A 12,014-nucleotide genomic window follows, 5' to 3' on the forward strand; every position below is an offset into this window, starting at 1 on the left:
GGAAGCTCGCTCTTTCTTTCCTTTCTTTCTCTTTATTTTCTTTCTTTCTAGCATTAAAAAGGACACTGGACCTTGATTTGGGACCTCTCCATTGTATTTTGAGATTTGCCAGGACTTGGTGACCTTGTATTAAGCAGTTGACATAAATCTTAGGGCCCCCCTGGGTTACATTAATGTCGAATTAGCTGCAGAGTGCTTTGAGTTTGTAGGAAGTTACTGTGAAGTAGAGACCGATAACTTAATATCAGCAGTCCTGTACTTTTGAATGCTGCCGGGTTGTGTAGTGGCGCCACCAGTTTAACCTGAGGCACGTGAGAGTGCCTGGCTCACAGGAGACGTTCGGGAAATCGTGGGCTCCATTCCCTCCCGACCCCCAGAAAGACCTTCTTGCCTGCTTGGGAAGAGTATGAGGTGGCAGAAATAACCTCCCTTTCCTCCTTGGAAAAAGAGTCAATCAAGGAGCCATGAGGAGACTCAGGGAAAAAAATGATTCTCAGCACAGAAAAATCTGGCACAATCTTCTTAATTTTATATATGAAGAAACTGAAGTCGAGAAAGATGAAGTGCTTTGATTTGCTCCAGGTTCAGTACTAGTTAGTGACAGATGCAAGTACCAAAAGGGAAGAAAAAGAGTAAGGGAACTAATACTTCTATACCATCAGCAACATAAGGACATTTTGCTAGAGGCTTTATAAACATTTATTTTGTTTGATTCTTGATATCTAAGCCTTTTTTACAACCTGTGCTGTTCCACTGTCTCACGGTCATGTTTATACACTTATTAGTCAATAATCTAAAAAGCCTCATGCTCTGAAATGGATTAATGCCATTTGCTGGGATCAGTGGCAGATGTCCTTGGAAAATAAATGGCAGCAAAGTGCTGATGCTGACAAGATGAGAAAGGAAATGTAAAGGGAGGTTCCAAGGAACTGCAGCCCTGAAAAGGTGGGTAAATAGCAAGAAGACACAATAATGCTCTTTATTAAAGCAGTTCTGACCTTCTTCCCAGGAAAGTTTGGGACATAACTGCAAGTCAGTGAATGTGTAGATTCACATTTTCTGGGCCACAGTGTGTGGGTAAGGTGGATGAAAATTGGGACAGGGTTACCATATTGTCTGTTCTGATTGCTGTTTCATAATTTGGGGACTATAAGCACCCAAATACTGAACCATATATGTATGGCATATCCACTCATGCATATTAAATACTTTTCATTTAATTGCAGAATTTTTTTTAAATGTTTTATTCATTTCTGAGAAAGGAAAAGAGAGACAGTGTGAGCAGGGGAGGGTCAAAGAGAGAGGGAGACAGAGAATCTGAAACAGGCTCCAGGCTCTGACCTAGCTGTCAGCACAGAGCCGGATGCGGGGCTTGAACCGACAAACTGCAAGATCATGACCTGAGCTGAAGTCAGATGCTTAACCAACTAAGCCACCCAGGCGCCCCCTAATATTTATATTAATGATATGGCTTGAAGGGTTTAATAGGAGAGACAGAATGACTATCTGCAAGCTTCCTGTGCTGGCAGGTCATTGGGGAGTGTTAACTCGAAAGAACCTGTGGAGATGAGGGAAGACAAGAAAGAGTAGGGGTCTAGGTAAGCCACAGATTCTTAGCCAAGGGATGGACAGCCCCTGGTCAGCAGGGGTTTTTTGGTCCCCTACCTTCCCCATCCCCTCTTTGGCATTCCTGCTATGTCGCCTTTAGGAGGGCACCTGTTGGGCTTATTCAAAAGTGTGACTTTTGGTCAAGAGGCCCAGACCTAGTGCTAAAGCCTCACTGTGACTTACCTGATTGCCACACCCCTTGCTCCCCCACCCCCCTACCAACATAACACGCCTCAAACTCCTCCACACAGAGCTACCTCCTCTTTGACACACAATGAGACGTTAGAAGAGGTTGCAGAGGTAAGGTGATGCCAAGATGATAATGAAATGTGTCATTTATTGAACATCTGCTAGAAGACATGCTCTGTATTTTTTTTTTTTTACATCTAAGCCTATGCTATTAACACATTTTACAAATCAAGACATTTTCTGATCATTAAACCTAAGGTCAGACTACTGATAAAAGGTCTAATAGGAGATTTGAACCTTGGTTCTTACTGCTAACCTAAGGTCCCCTCTCAGCTCTATCCACCCCAACACCTGCCCCACCTGAGGGCATCACTGAGCAGGAAGGGAGGAAAGAAGCAGATTAGAATAATGAGAAGAAATCTGCAAAGGTTTTGAGTGAAAAAGAAAAAGTGTTGCTTTTCTCCTTTTCTATTCTCTTTTTGAGGGAAGCTGGCAGTGACTGCTAAGGACTAGCTCTAAACTTCTTTTTGTGGGCCCCACCCTTCTGACCAGAGTAAGTCAACCCCCAAGAAAGTTGAAGAGAAACATATGCAGAAGTAATATGTGCAGTTAGCCACAGCATCTTTGACATTGTGTCACGTGGGAATCTAAATGCAAGGACACTTCCTCAGTAGGGTAAATCTAGCCCAGGATTGGGCCAGAGGGAGAGAGGGAAGGTGAGCACTGCAAGCCAAAACCCTGTCCTCAAATCAATCAGTTTTGAGAAAATATAAAAAACCTGGATCTACTCGTAACCCACACTGCTCTTTAAGCAGAAAGAATCATTTGGCCATTTTTTTTTCCTTCACCTTTCTCTATAATCACTATTTAAGATTTTGGTCATTTTGAAGAGGTAAATATGGAACTTGGGTGAACCAACTGAGTCAGTACTCTTAAAACTTCTTTTTAAGAGCAGTAGCTTTCTTAAAATTTTCAATGGAACCACAATATTTAAAACATGATTGATATTAGTATTAATCTATAATATGTACTTATAAAAAACTACTACGAATAGGCTACCTTAATTGAATCAGGTCTTAGTTCAGTCACACTTTTATCCATGAAATATGGATCAGTCACTTACACAATGCCCTGAATCACCTCCTAGAAGACAGAAAACATTGAGCCAAGTTAACCTATGACCTGGACTTTTTTTGGTCAAAAGAAGAAAACTGGGTAGAGTCTTGGGGGAAAAAACCTCAGAGTATATATGCCCTTTCCTTATCACTTGGTAACCAGATTTCTGTATTAGTTACTCAACATTTGTAAGGTAGTTGTGGAAAAACCAAGATCCTTTGTCTGTTGTACAACCAGTGCTCTTCCTATCACCCTCTTATTTTCTAGTGAGTTCCCCTATAGATAAGGCCTCCTCCTAGTACTTGAAAGTAAGCAGTCCACAATGTATCCAGCTATTGGGGAAGTATTTACTTTGATAGCCACTTGACCTTGACCAAGGTAGGTGATTCACTTATTGATAAAATATTTCTTGAAAGTGTACTGAGCCAGGCACCTTAGGGATACAAAAATGACGAAAATACAGTTCTCACCCTTGAGAAATTCATCATATAGTAAGTTAAAAAATCAAAAGATCAGGTGTAGAACATGTCCAGCGATGTGAGTGATTGTGGTCACTTAGTGGTGAAATCTGAAGAATGCCAAGACTGTAAAATAACTTTCTCGCCTGTGGCTACATCTAAAATTCCACTATAGTAGATTTATTCCTATGAAGTAAAGAATTATACCCAGAGATTCTGTCAGAATGAAAATTCTCACAAACAATTAAAGATGGCTAATAAATTTAAACACTGATGCCAACACTTTTGTACTAGAGTAACTGCCAGGAACAATGTGTTGAGAACGATTCTAAGGTCCTATATCCAGCTCAACGGGGAAGAATGCCTCCTTAATGAAAGGAAGAGGAGGGGGAGATAGCACTTGTGCCACATATTTCCTATCCATGAGTAAAACATTTTGTTTATGGAACAAATAATGAAGCTGGGGACAGACGTAGTCTCTGGGTTTCTGGGTGAAGGCCCACAAAGAAACTGATTTATCTACCACACAATTGAGAGTTCACCACCTGCCCCCAGGCTAACCAGCCTTAAGTCTAATCTCTCTCTCGCCATTGCCAAACACGATCTTTATCCCTCTGTGCTCAGTAAGAATGGAAATCGTAAAAGTATGTGTAGTCTTTGAGAACTAGGATAAGGCAAATCCCAGCTCACACAGGGTCAGTCTGACTGGGAGAGGCTGTTACTTATCTACTCCAGGTCAGTCCTCCGGTCTTCCCTTGTTAGGGAGACCTCCATTTTGTGACGACCAGCAATATGCCCCCTTCAGATATGACAGCTGGCCCTGTGACTAGTTTGGCCGATGATATGTGAAGTGAATCTTACAGGAAAGCTCTCTGATGGTGTTTCCTCTTTTGTTTCTTGGAATGTGGACGTGGTGGCTGGAATTCTAGCCTGTGCTTTTTAATACCAGCTGACCTTGAAGATGAAAGCCATGAACTAAGATCTGTCTCTTTATGTTTCTTTTACATGAAAGAAAGAAACTATGTTGTATAAACCACTGTTATTTTGCATTCCCAAGGAATATGCAGCCAAATTTGATTTGGTGAGGATCTGATATTATCCTTTGATAGAGTTTTATGTCTCTGTGTCAACAGTTTTCACTCATTGGCCCCCAGAAGATGGGGACTCTGACCTACAACTGTGCAGTCATCATGTATACTTGGCTCCCCATAGTGGAATCCAGTTAGGAATGGGAAAATGCAGTAGCAGGCTTGAGCCAAGGTAAGAATTTGTGGCAAAAAGAAGTTGTTCCTCCAAAAGGCAGATTAGTCCCCATGGAAATTGGAAGAATTAACTGCCTGATGCATTATTTTAATACAGCATTCCTTCAGTATTCCCAGAACTGGAACCGAGCATACTGTGCTGTGTGTGTCCTACAAACATATTATGGCATGTATTCAAGATCTACCTGACCCAGGAAATTGATTCTTTCCTGTTCAGAGAGTTTTTTCTGGACCTCTGTTCATGACTCCTCCACTGACGATTTGGAAAAAGGGTAGAAAGTTTGTTTCTGCTACCTTATATTCTTCCAAACACAGTAAGAAGTCTTTCTAGTCCAAGATGGTTGGCATTGGGACATTGGAGGGGATTTATAGAATGTCTCCCATGAGCCAGGCACTTCGCATACCTTTATGTTAGTTAACTGGCCTCACGTTAGACCCTGTTGCCAACATGACAGAACCCAGCAGCATTTTAAAAGTAAAATAAGGATAATCGATGAATTGTGTTAATTTATTGCCTGTACCTCACATTTATGACCTCAAGGGAACTTTAAACACTACAACTGTAATTCTGCATTCAGACAGCCCTGGTGTCCCCCCCGGGGCAGCCAGGTAGATCCTACTGAAGTGGGCAGGCCTGTCACTTCCTGGCTTAAGGTTTGTCAATAGCCTCTCACTGCCTGTAGAATAAAAACTCCACTCTGCCTGGCATTCAGGCCCACCTTTCTCCAGCCCATCAGCACTGCTCACAGCTAATTTGTTTGACCTTGCCTGCTAAACTCTAAGCTCCTAAAGGACACCCCTGTTTGCTTCCCTGAATCTTCTTTGCTGCACTTTGCCACGTGCCTAGCATGTAGGAAGTGTTCAAGGACCGTTTGTTACCTGAATAAGAGGTTAGACAACCTGAACCTACTTCTTTTTTTAACCCCCTCAGTCTTCTGGTACTTTTCTTTCTCTCCATCCTTTATTCTCAGCAAGAGAAGGACCTACTGAACTGGAGGCAGGGGAAGGGGGTTGTTAGTGACAGCTGTAGAAAGTCTTCACTGATAATTCCCTTTTATTGTATATTGAAATATTTGAGGAAATATTTCTTGCGTTGTAAAGCTTTTGAGATTCATAGAGATCTATAGGCAATAAAGTGTTTATTTTTATGCCTTATCTTTTATGGCAATTAATTAACCGGGAAAACAGCCTTTATGAAATGAAGTTATGCTTTTCAGAGCCTGGTTCTGACTATAGTAGGAAGAAACGCATTAGACAGAAAGTGTCACTCATTAAGTTGTCTGCTTCAAAAAGAGGAGTTGGAATCTCAGAGCTTAGATTGCCATGCTTCATATTTTTTTTAAACCTGAAAACACCCGAATCCAAAAGAAAAAAGGTAATACGCCATATATGTGTGGGTGCATGTGTGTGCGTGTGCATGCATGGAATACATACATACTCAAAACCCTTGTTCATTCGGTTGACAAATTTTGCCAACTTGTCCAAATCAGTGAAAGGGTATATTGCCCATGTCTGGAGACCTTTCTTGTCACCACCAGGGAGGGAATGCTCCTACATCAAGTGGGGAGTAGCCAGAGCTGCTGCTAAACATCCTATAGTGCACAGAACAAACAACCCAAATAGCAGGAGTACCAAGGTTGAGAAACCCTGTCTACGTTTGCCAGTTATTCACTGCACAAATGTTACTCATTCTTTCCATTAGGAGGTACATCCTTACTCTTTTCATAGCATCTGAAAGAAAATAACAGCAATTACACTCTATCAAGAATTCATTATCTAGTTTAGCTTCCCACTGACAACTGTTAAAAGGAAAAAGTAACACAACTGTTAAAAGGAAAAAGTAACACTTGTTTAAAAAAGAAAAAGAAAGATTGTTGATTTCAAAACACTTCTTTTAACTTCTACAGGAGGGCTTTTAAACAGTCATTCTGGTTCCAGTTTTCCCACGTCATCCTAGAAACGTGTGTGTGTGTGTGTGTGTGTGTGTGTGTGTGTGTGTGAGAGAGAGAGAGAGAGAGAGAGAGTCTGGAAATCTGCCCAGTTGCAGATAAGCAGGCCTGTAACGGACTTTTTTTTTTAAACTAAATGAGAAAAAATCTAATAGCTTAGAAGCTTAAGAGCCTCTTTGAGAACATAGTTGAGATGATGTACAAGGCACAGAAGACACCACTGGATTTACTATTTTTAAAGTCAGAGATTCATGACATTTCCTTCATATTAGCTCTCATTCAGTGTTTTATTAATAGTTTCACCATTTTTTGAGGGGAGCAGGATTTCCTTCGGCCATTTGATCATTTCCCGTATTTTTTTCCTTTATGATAAGGGGATCATATTCTATATGAAATTTTATAGCCTCCATTTTTTCTTCAGTATCTTAAATACTTTCCCAAACCATTTAACATTTTTTAAAACTATCACAACTGCAAAATACATCATATAGATGTGCCATAATTTATTAAACATTCCACAATTATTGGATATTTCATTTGTTTCTTTTCAGTATAATAAAAAACAGTTCTGAAGTGAGCATTTTTATGTACTGATTTTTTTCACATCTACGTATTTCCATAAAAGGAATTAGTCTGAGTCACTTTGACCCGATAGGAACAGCTTAAAATCTCTTGATAAATGTTGCCATATAATATTTTAGAGAGTTTATGCCATTTTGCACAGATAATTGTTTCCTTACTGAACTCCAAGCTTAGAAAGGAACTTCTGGCCTTTCTATGATCTGTAACTGGATAAGCTTCCATTGCCTCTGACAACATTTTATATACACCTGTATCACAGGATTTATTATATTTTACCCACCTCTCTCCAAGCAAAGTCTGAAGTAGAGAGAACTTGTCTTATTTTTTGTCACCCCAGTATTATGAAAATCAACACATAACAAGCATCAAGGTACTGTCAGGTAAATTTCCAGAAGCACAAATTGTGTCGATCTTAATTTCCCTGTGATGGACTACAATAATTTTATATGCCTGACAAAGGGAAGCTGCATACAGTTGGAGAGCTGTATTCTAAATCCAGCCGACAGTTCTTCAGCATATTGTTTTTCCAAGTTCTGAATTCCTTCAGTGTGTCCTGTTATTTCTATTTTCCTTTCGTCCAGCAGGCGAACTTACAGTTGATAAAAACCTGCAATGTTTCCTCATGATGTCACCTTATCCCAAGACTTTTAAGAGCCATGACTATTACAAACCTAATAGAAACTTCTTTCTGTTACTTAGTTGCTATTCTTCTGCATTTCCTGGGAACTTTGCCATGGCACAGTATATGAGGCTAAGTTTTTTTTTTTAATGTTTTATTTATTTCTGAGAAAGAGAGACAGCGTGAGCAGGGGAGGGTCAGAGAGAGACACACACACAGAATCTGAAACAGGCTCCAGGCACAGGGCTCAAACCCTCAAACCGCGAGATCATGACCTGAGCCGAAGTCGGACACTTAACCGACTGAGCCACCCAGGTGCCCCATGATGCTAAGTTTTAATGAATGTTGAACAGTCATTGTATGGTAAATGCCAAGAGAAACAATGAGCAATGCAAGGAAAGAAGTAAAGATCTGTACGTTCTGCCTTTAGCCCGTCCATATCTATACCTTTTAGCATCAGCCCCAAGGATTGGGTCTTCTTTGAAAATGAGATCAGTTCCATAACTTCTGAATAGCTTTTGCTGTGATACTGGGCTGGAGAGAAGCTGGCACCTCCCTCAATGGTGTGGACTGAAGATGCAAAGTCCCCCTTTGCTTGGTGATAATGCTGTCAACTGCCTAACAGGATGTTTGGAATTCCCAAGTCGCCTCCCTTGGCAATAAGGCTTTAAAGTCTCATTCTGCCTTTGGTAAGTGTTATTTGGGATAGTCACACATTAAAATGTTACTGTTCTCTAATAGTACAGTACCATTAAATATATCTGATTAGCTAGACAAGGGACAAAAGGTAGAACACAGGGCAGCATCTTCACTCACAAAACTCAAGTGATGAAGTGCTAAACAGGGGGCACCTGGGTGGCTCAGCTGGTTAAGCAGCCGGTCGCAATCTTGTGGTTCATGGGTTCCAGCCCTGCATTGGTCTCTGTACGAACAGCTCAGAGCCTGAAGCCTGCATCAGATTCTGTGTCTCCCTCTCTCTCTGCCTCTTCCCTGTGTGTGCGTGCTCTGTCTCTCACCCTCTCTCTCAAAAATAAACATTTTTTAAAAAATTTTAAGTGCTAAACAGAAGAGAGGAACAAGATTTAGATCCCCCTCTCCCATACTCTAAAAAGTGCACATGAAATGGAGTAGTAAAAGGTTTTCCTTCTCAAATAAAAACACTTCCACTCTTGTTAACAGGTTTCTCCACTCACAAATCTGTAGAACTGATTTTAAAAATATTTGAAAAGAATGTTTTAACTTTCATAGATGTTAAGTTATTTGGGTGAAATACACTAATTATTGCCATTTAATTTATAATACTGAATGCAACCTAAATACCCTTGAAGCAATGACTAGTTAAGCAAGTTCTGCTACATACAATAGGATCTATGAAGTCATAAAACCCAAGATGTATATATATCTATACTTATTTTACAGAGCCGTGAAATGTTGAGGGGATAAAGATGACATACCTGAATGTATCATTTGATTCATGAAAAATTATATATCCCTATGAATATACATGCAAAGGGATGTGTTTAGAGATTTTCACAAATAGACTGTTGACAATGATAACCATTAAAATAAAAACTTAGTTGATTTTCATTTTCCTTTGTTTTGTATTTTTTTTTTACTTTAAATCTGTATCTCTTCCAAAAGCAATAATGCATTTTCTCACTGAATCATTTTACCTCAAATGCTTTTTGTCCCCTACTAGGCTTTGCCTAAAACCATTGCCAGTGAAAGCAAGCAAGGATTGTAAAGTAGAATTCATGCCCATGAATAGAATGGAATCCAAGCTGGAGGACACCTCATCCACAGCTTTAAGATTAGGAGACAAATAGAACCAGTGGTTATAATGCAGGAAACTGCAACCTGGAAATGTGGCATTCTGTACAGAATTCTAACTCTTAGACTAAAAGGCACCAATTGGTACAATTTATTGCCTTTGGGCACTGAACATGTTATCCTCCATTTTATTTAACTTACTGTAAAACTATATTAGCCATACTTCTACCCTTAAGCTAAGATATCTCTGTCCAGTCATTTAATTTCTGTTCTGTTGAGGACCATGCCCCCTCACTGCCCTAGTCTACTCCCCTCTCTCCAGTACTCTGAGTAGCAGAGTAGAGGAAACTCTGTAAGCAATATGTTGAATCTACCTGTGCCGTTTAACTATTAAGACATTTTAAAAGGTAAATCTCCAAAATGTAGACCATTGTCTTCTCCACTGAAAAGTATTTGACAAAGGTCTACACTTGAAAGATTACAAAAATTAATTACATTTGATATACAAAGGAAGAATGAAAAAATATAGACCCTCAAGCCCAGTAAAAGAGACTCAGTCCCTTTAGGAAGCCTCCATTTAGAAAGAGGACCCCAGCTTGTGTCCTAACTGAATTGATGAGAGGCTCACAGTACCTGCTTTGTAAAACCAGACCCAGCCTTGTGACTGCCAACTCCGGATTGCTGGCCTCCCACTCTTCTGCTTCTGCGAATGCCTTCTCTTCTACATCATCCACTCTTGAGAAGATTACAGCAGCTGAGTTCTGTTAAGTTAAACAGCATGATTGATCAACACTAGTCTGAATACCTGCAACATTTCTATGGAACTGCTAAGCACTGAGCTTATTTTGATTTGTTAGCGAAAACCCTATACAACAAAGTACTTGAATGAAACCCTTAATTCACAAAATTACACCAACAAATACTTGGGTCTCTACTGTGGTCTCAGGAAGCTGAAGAACCAGTTGGAAAAGAATTTCAATATGGAAGGGTTAAACTGCCAAATAAGCAGTACACCCAGTAATTGCCCTAAGAGCTGAAAGAGGGAGCCATCACTTAAGGCTCTGATGGCCTTTGGAGGCTCAATGGAAACTCATATGCATTCAGAACCAAAAATCCAATAGACCAGTAAGGAATTTTTTTAAATGAAACAGGCTATACTTAACAATGGTTTTTATAAAGAATATCTTATTATAAGTCTAATTTTCTGCATAACAGTTATTTGTGCATACTTGTATGTAGGCAACATTCTTTTTTTTTTAATGTTTTTATTTATTTCTGAGAGAGAGAGGCAGAGTGAGCAGGGGAGGGTCAGAGAGAGAGGGAGACACAGAATCAGAAGCAGGCTCCAGACTCTGAGCTGTCAGCACAGAGCCTGATGCGGGGCTCGAACCCACAAACCATGAGATCATGACCTGAGCTGAAGTTGGACACTTAGCCAACTGAGCCACCCAGGTGCCCCTATAGGCAACATTCTTTTTTTTTAAAAAATTTTTAATGTTTTGTTTTTTTTTTTCTGAGAGAGAGAGGCAGAGTGAGCAGGGGAGGGTCAGAGAGAGAGGGAGACACAGAATCAGAAGCAGGCTCCAGACTCTGAGCTGTCAGCACAGAGCCTGATGCGGGGCTCGAACCCACAAACCATGAGATCATGACCTGAGCTGAAGTTGGACACTTAGCCAACTGAGCCACCCAGGCGACCCCCTATAGGCAACATTCTTAAAGCTACATGAGAACACCCACTATCACCCAGCCCCCCTCACAGAAGCTGTAAGAGATTTACATTTTAAGTGTCAACATATTACAAAAATATGAAGAATTAGCTAGCTATATAAGTAAAAAATTATAAGTTTTATTTGGAAATACGAAGTTCACATATTTGACTATCCTAATTCAGTCATGATGACCAGAACAGTCTTAGAGAAGCAGAAATAGAACTCAATTTGAACTAAGAAAATTCAAACCTGATTGTATTGATAATGCCTCTTATTTCCCTTCCTTTTTTAAAAAATCAATTTTAATGAGGTATAGTTTACATAAAGCCAAATACACCCATTTTAACTCAAAACATCTTGATGAGTTTTAAGAATTTTAATATACAAGTGTAACTACACTACCAGATATGGAACATTTTCATTATCTGCCAAATTCCCAACATCCAGGTCAGTACTCCCTACCCCCAAACTCTCATCTGTCTTCTGTCACAATGGATCAGATTCATGTTTTCTAAGGTTTCTTAAATGTAATCATATAGCATGTATAACACCCTTGTGTAAGACTTCTTTTGTTTTAAGATTCAAATTGTTGCATATATGACTGTTTCATCTGTGTTTATTGCTAATTAGTTCTCCCATCTATTGATATACCACATTTGCTTATATACCACAAATGTTGATGGGGTCATTTAGAGGGTTTCTAGTTTTTATTTATTATAAACGAAGTCATTATGAACATCCATGTACAAGTC

At 39.8% G+C, this 12,014-nt stretch overlaps 1 protein-coding gene across 1 annotated transcript in view; it reads right to left on the reverse strand.

Annotated features, from left to right (window-relative positions):
- Window positions 1–12,014, reverse strand: part of CCNY (cyclin Y) — a 317,839-nt gene that overhangs the window by 221,940 nt on the left and 83,885 nt on the right. Inside the window, exon 4 of the mRNA XM_077771716.1 lies at window positions 10,187–10,314. The gene's annotated coding sequence lies outside the window, so the exon portion shown is untranslated. The remainder of the gene's footprint in view (window positions 1–10,186; window positions 10,315–12,014) is intronic.

This window comes from Crocuta crocuta, unplaced genomic scaffold, assembly GCF_008692635.1.
Source record: "Crocuta crocuta isolate KB4526 unplaced genomic scaffold, BGI_CrCroc_1.0 scaffold457, whole genome shotgun sequence".
In the NCBI taxonomy this organism is placed as follows: domain Eukaryota; kingdom Metazoa; phylum Chordata; class Mammalia; order Carnivora; family Hyaenidae; genus Crocuta; species Crocuta crocuta.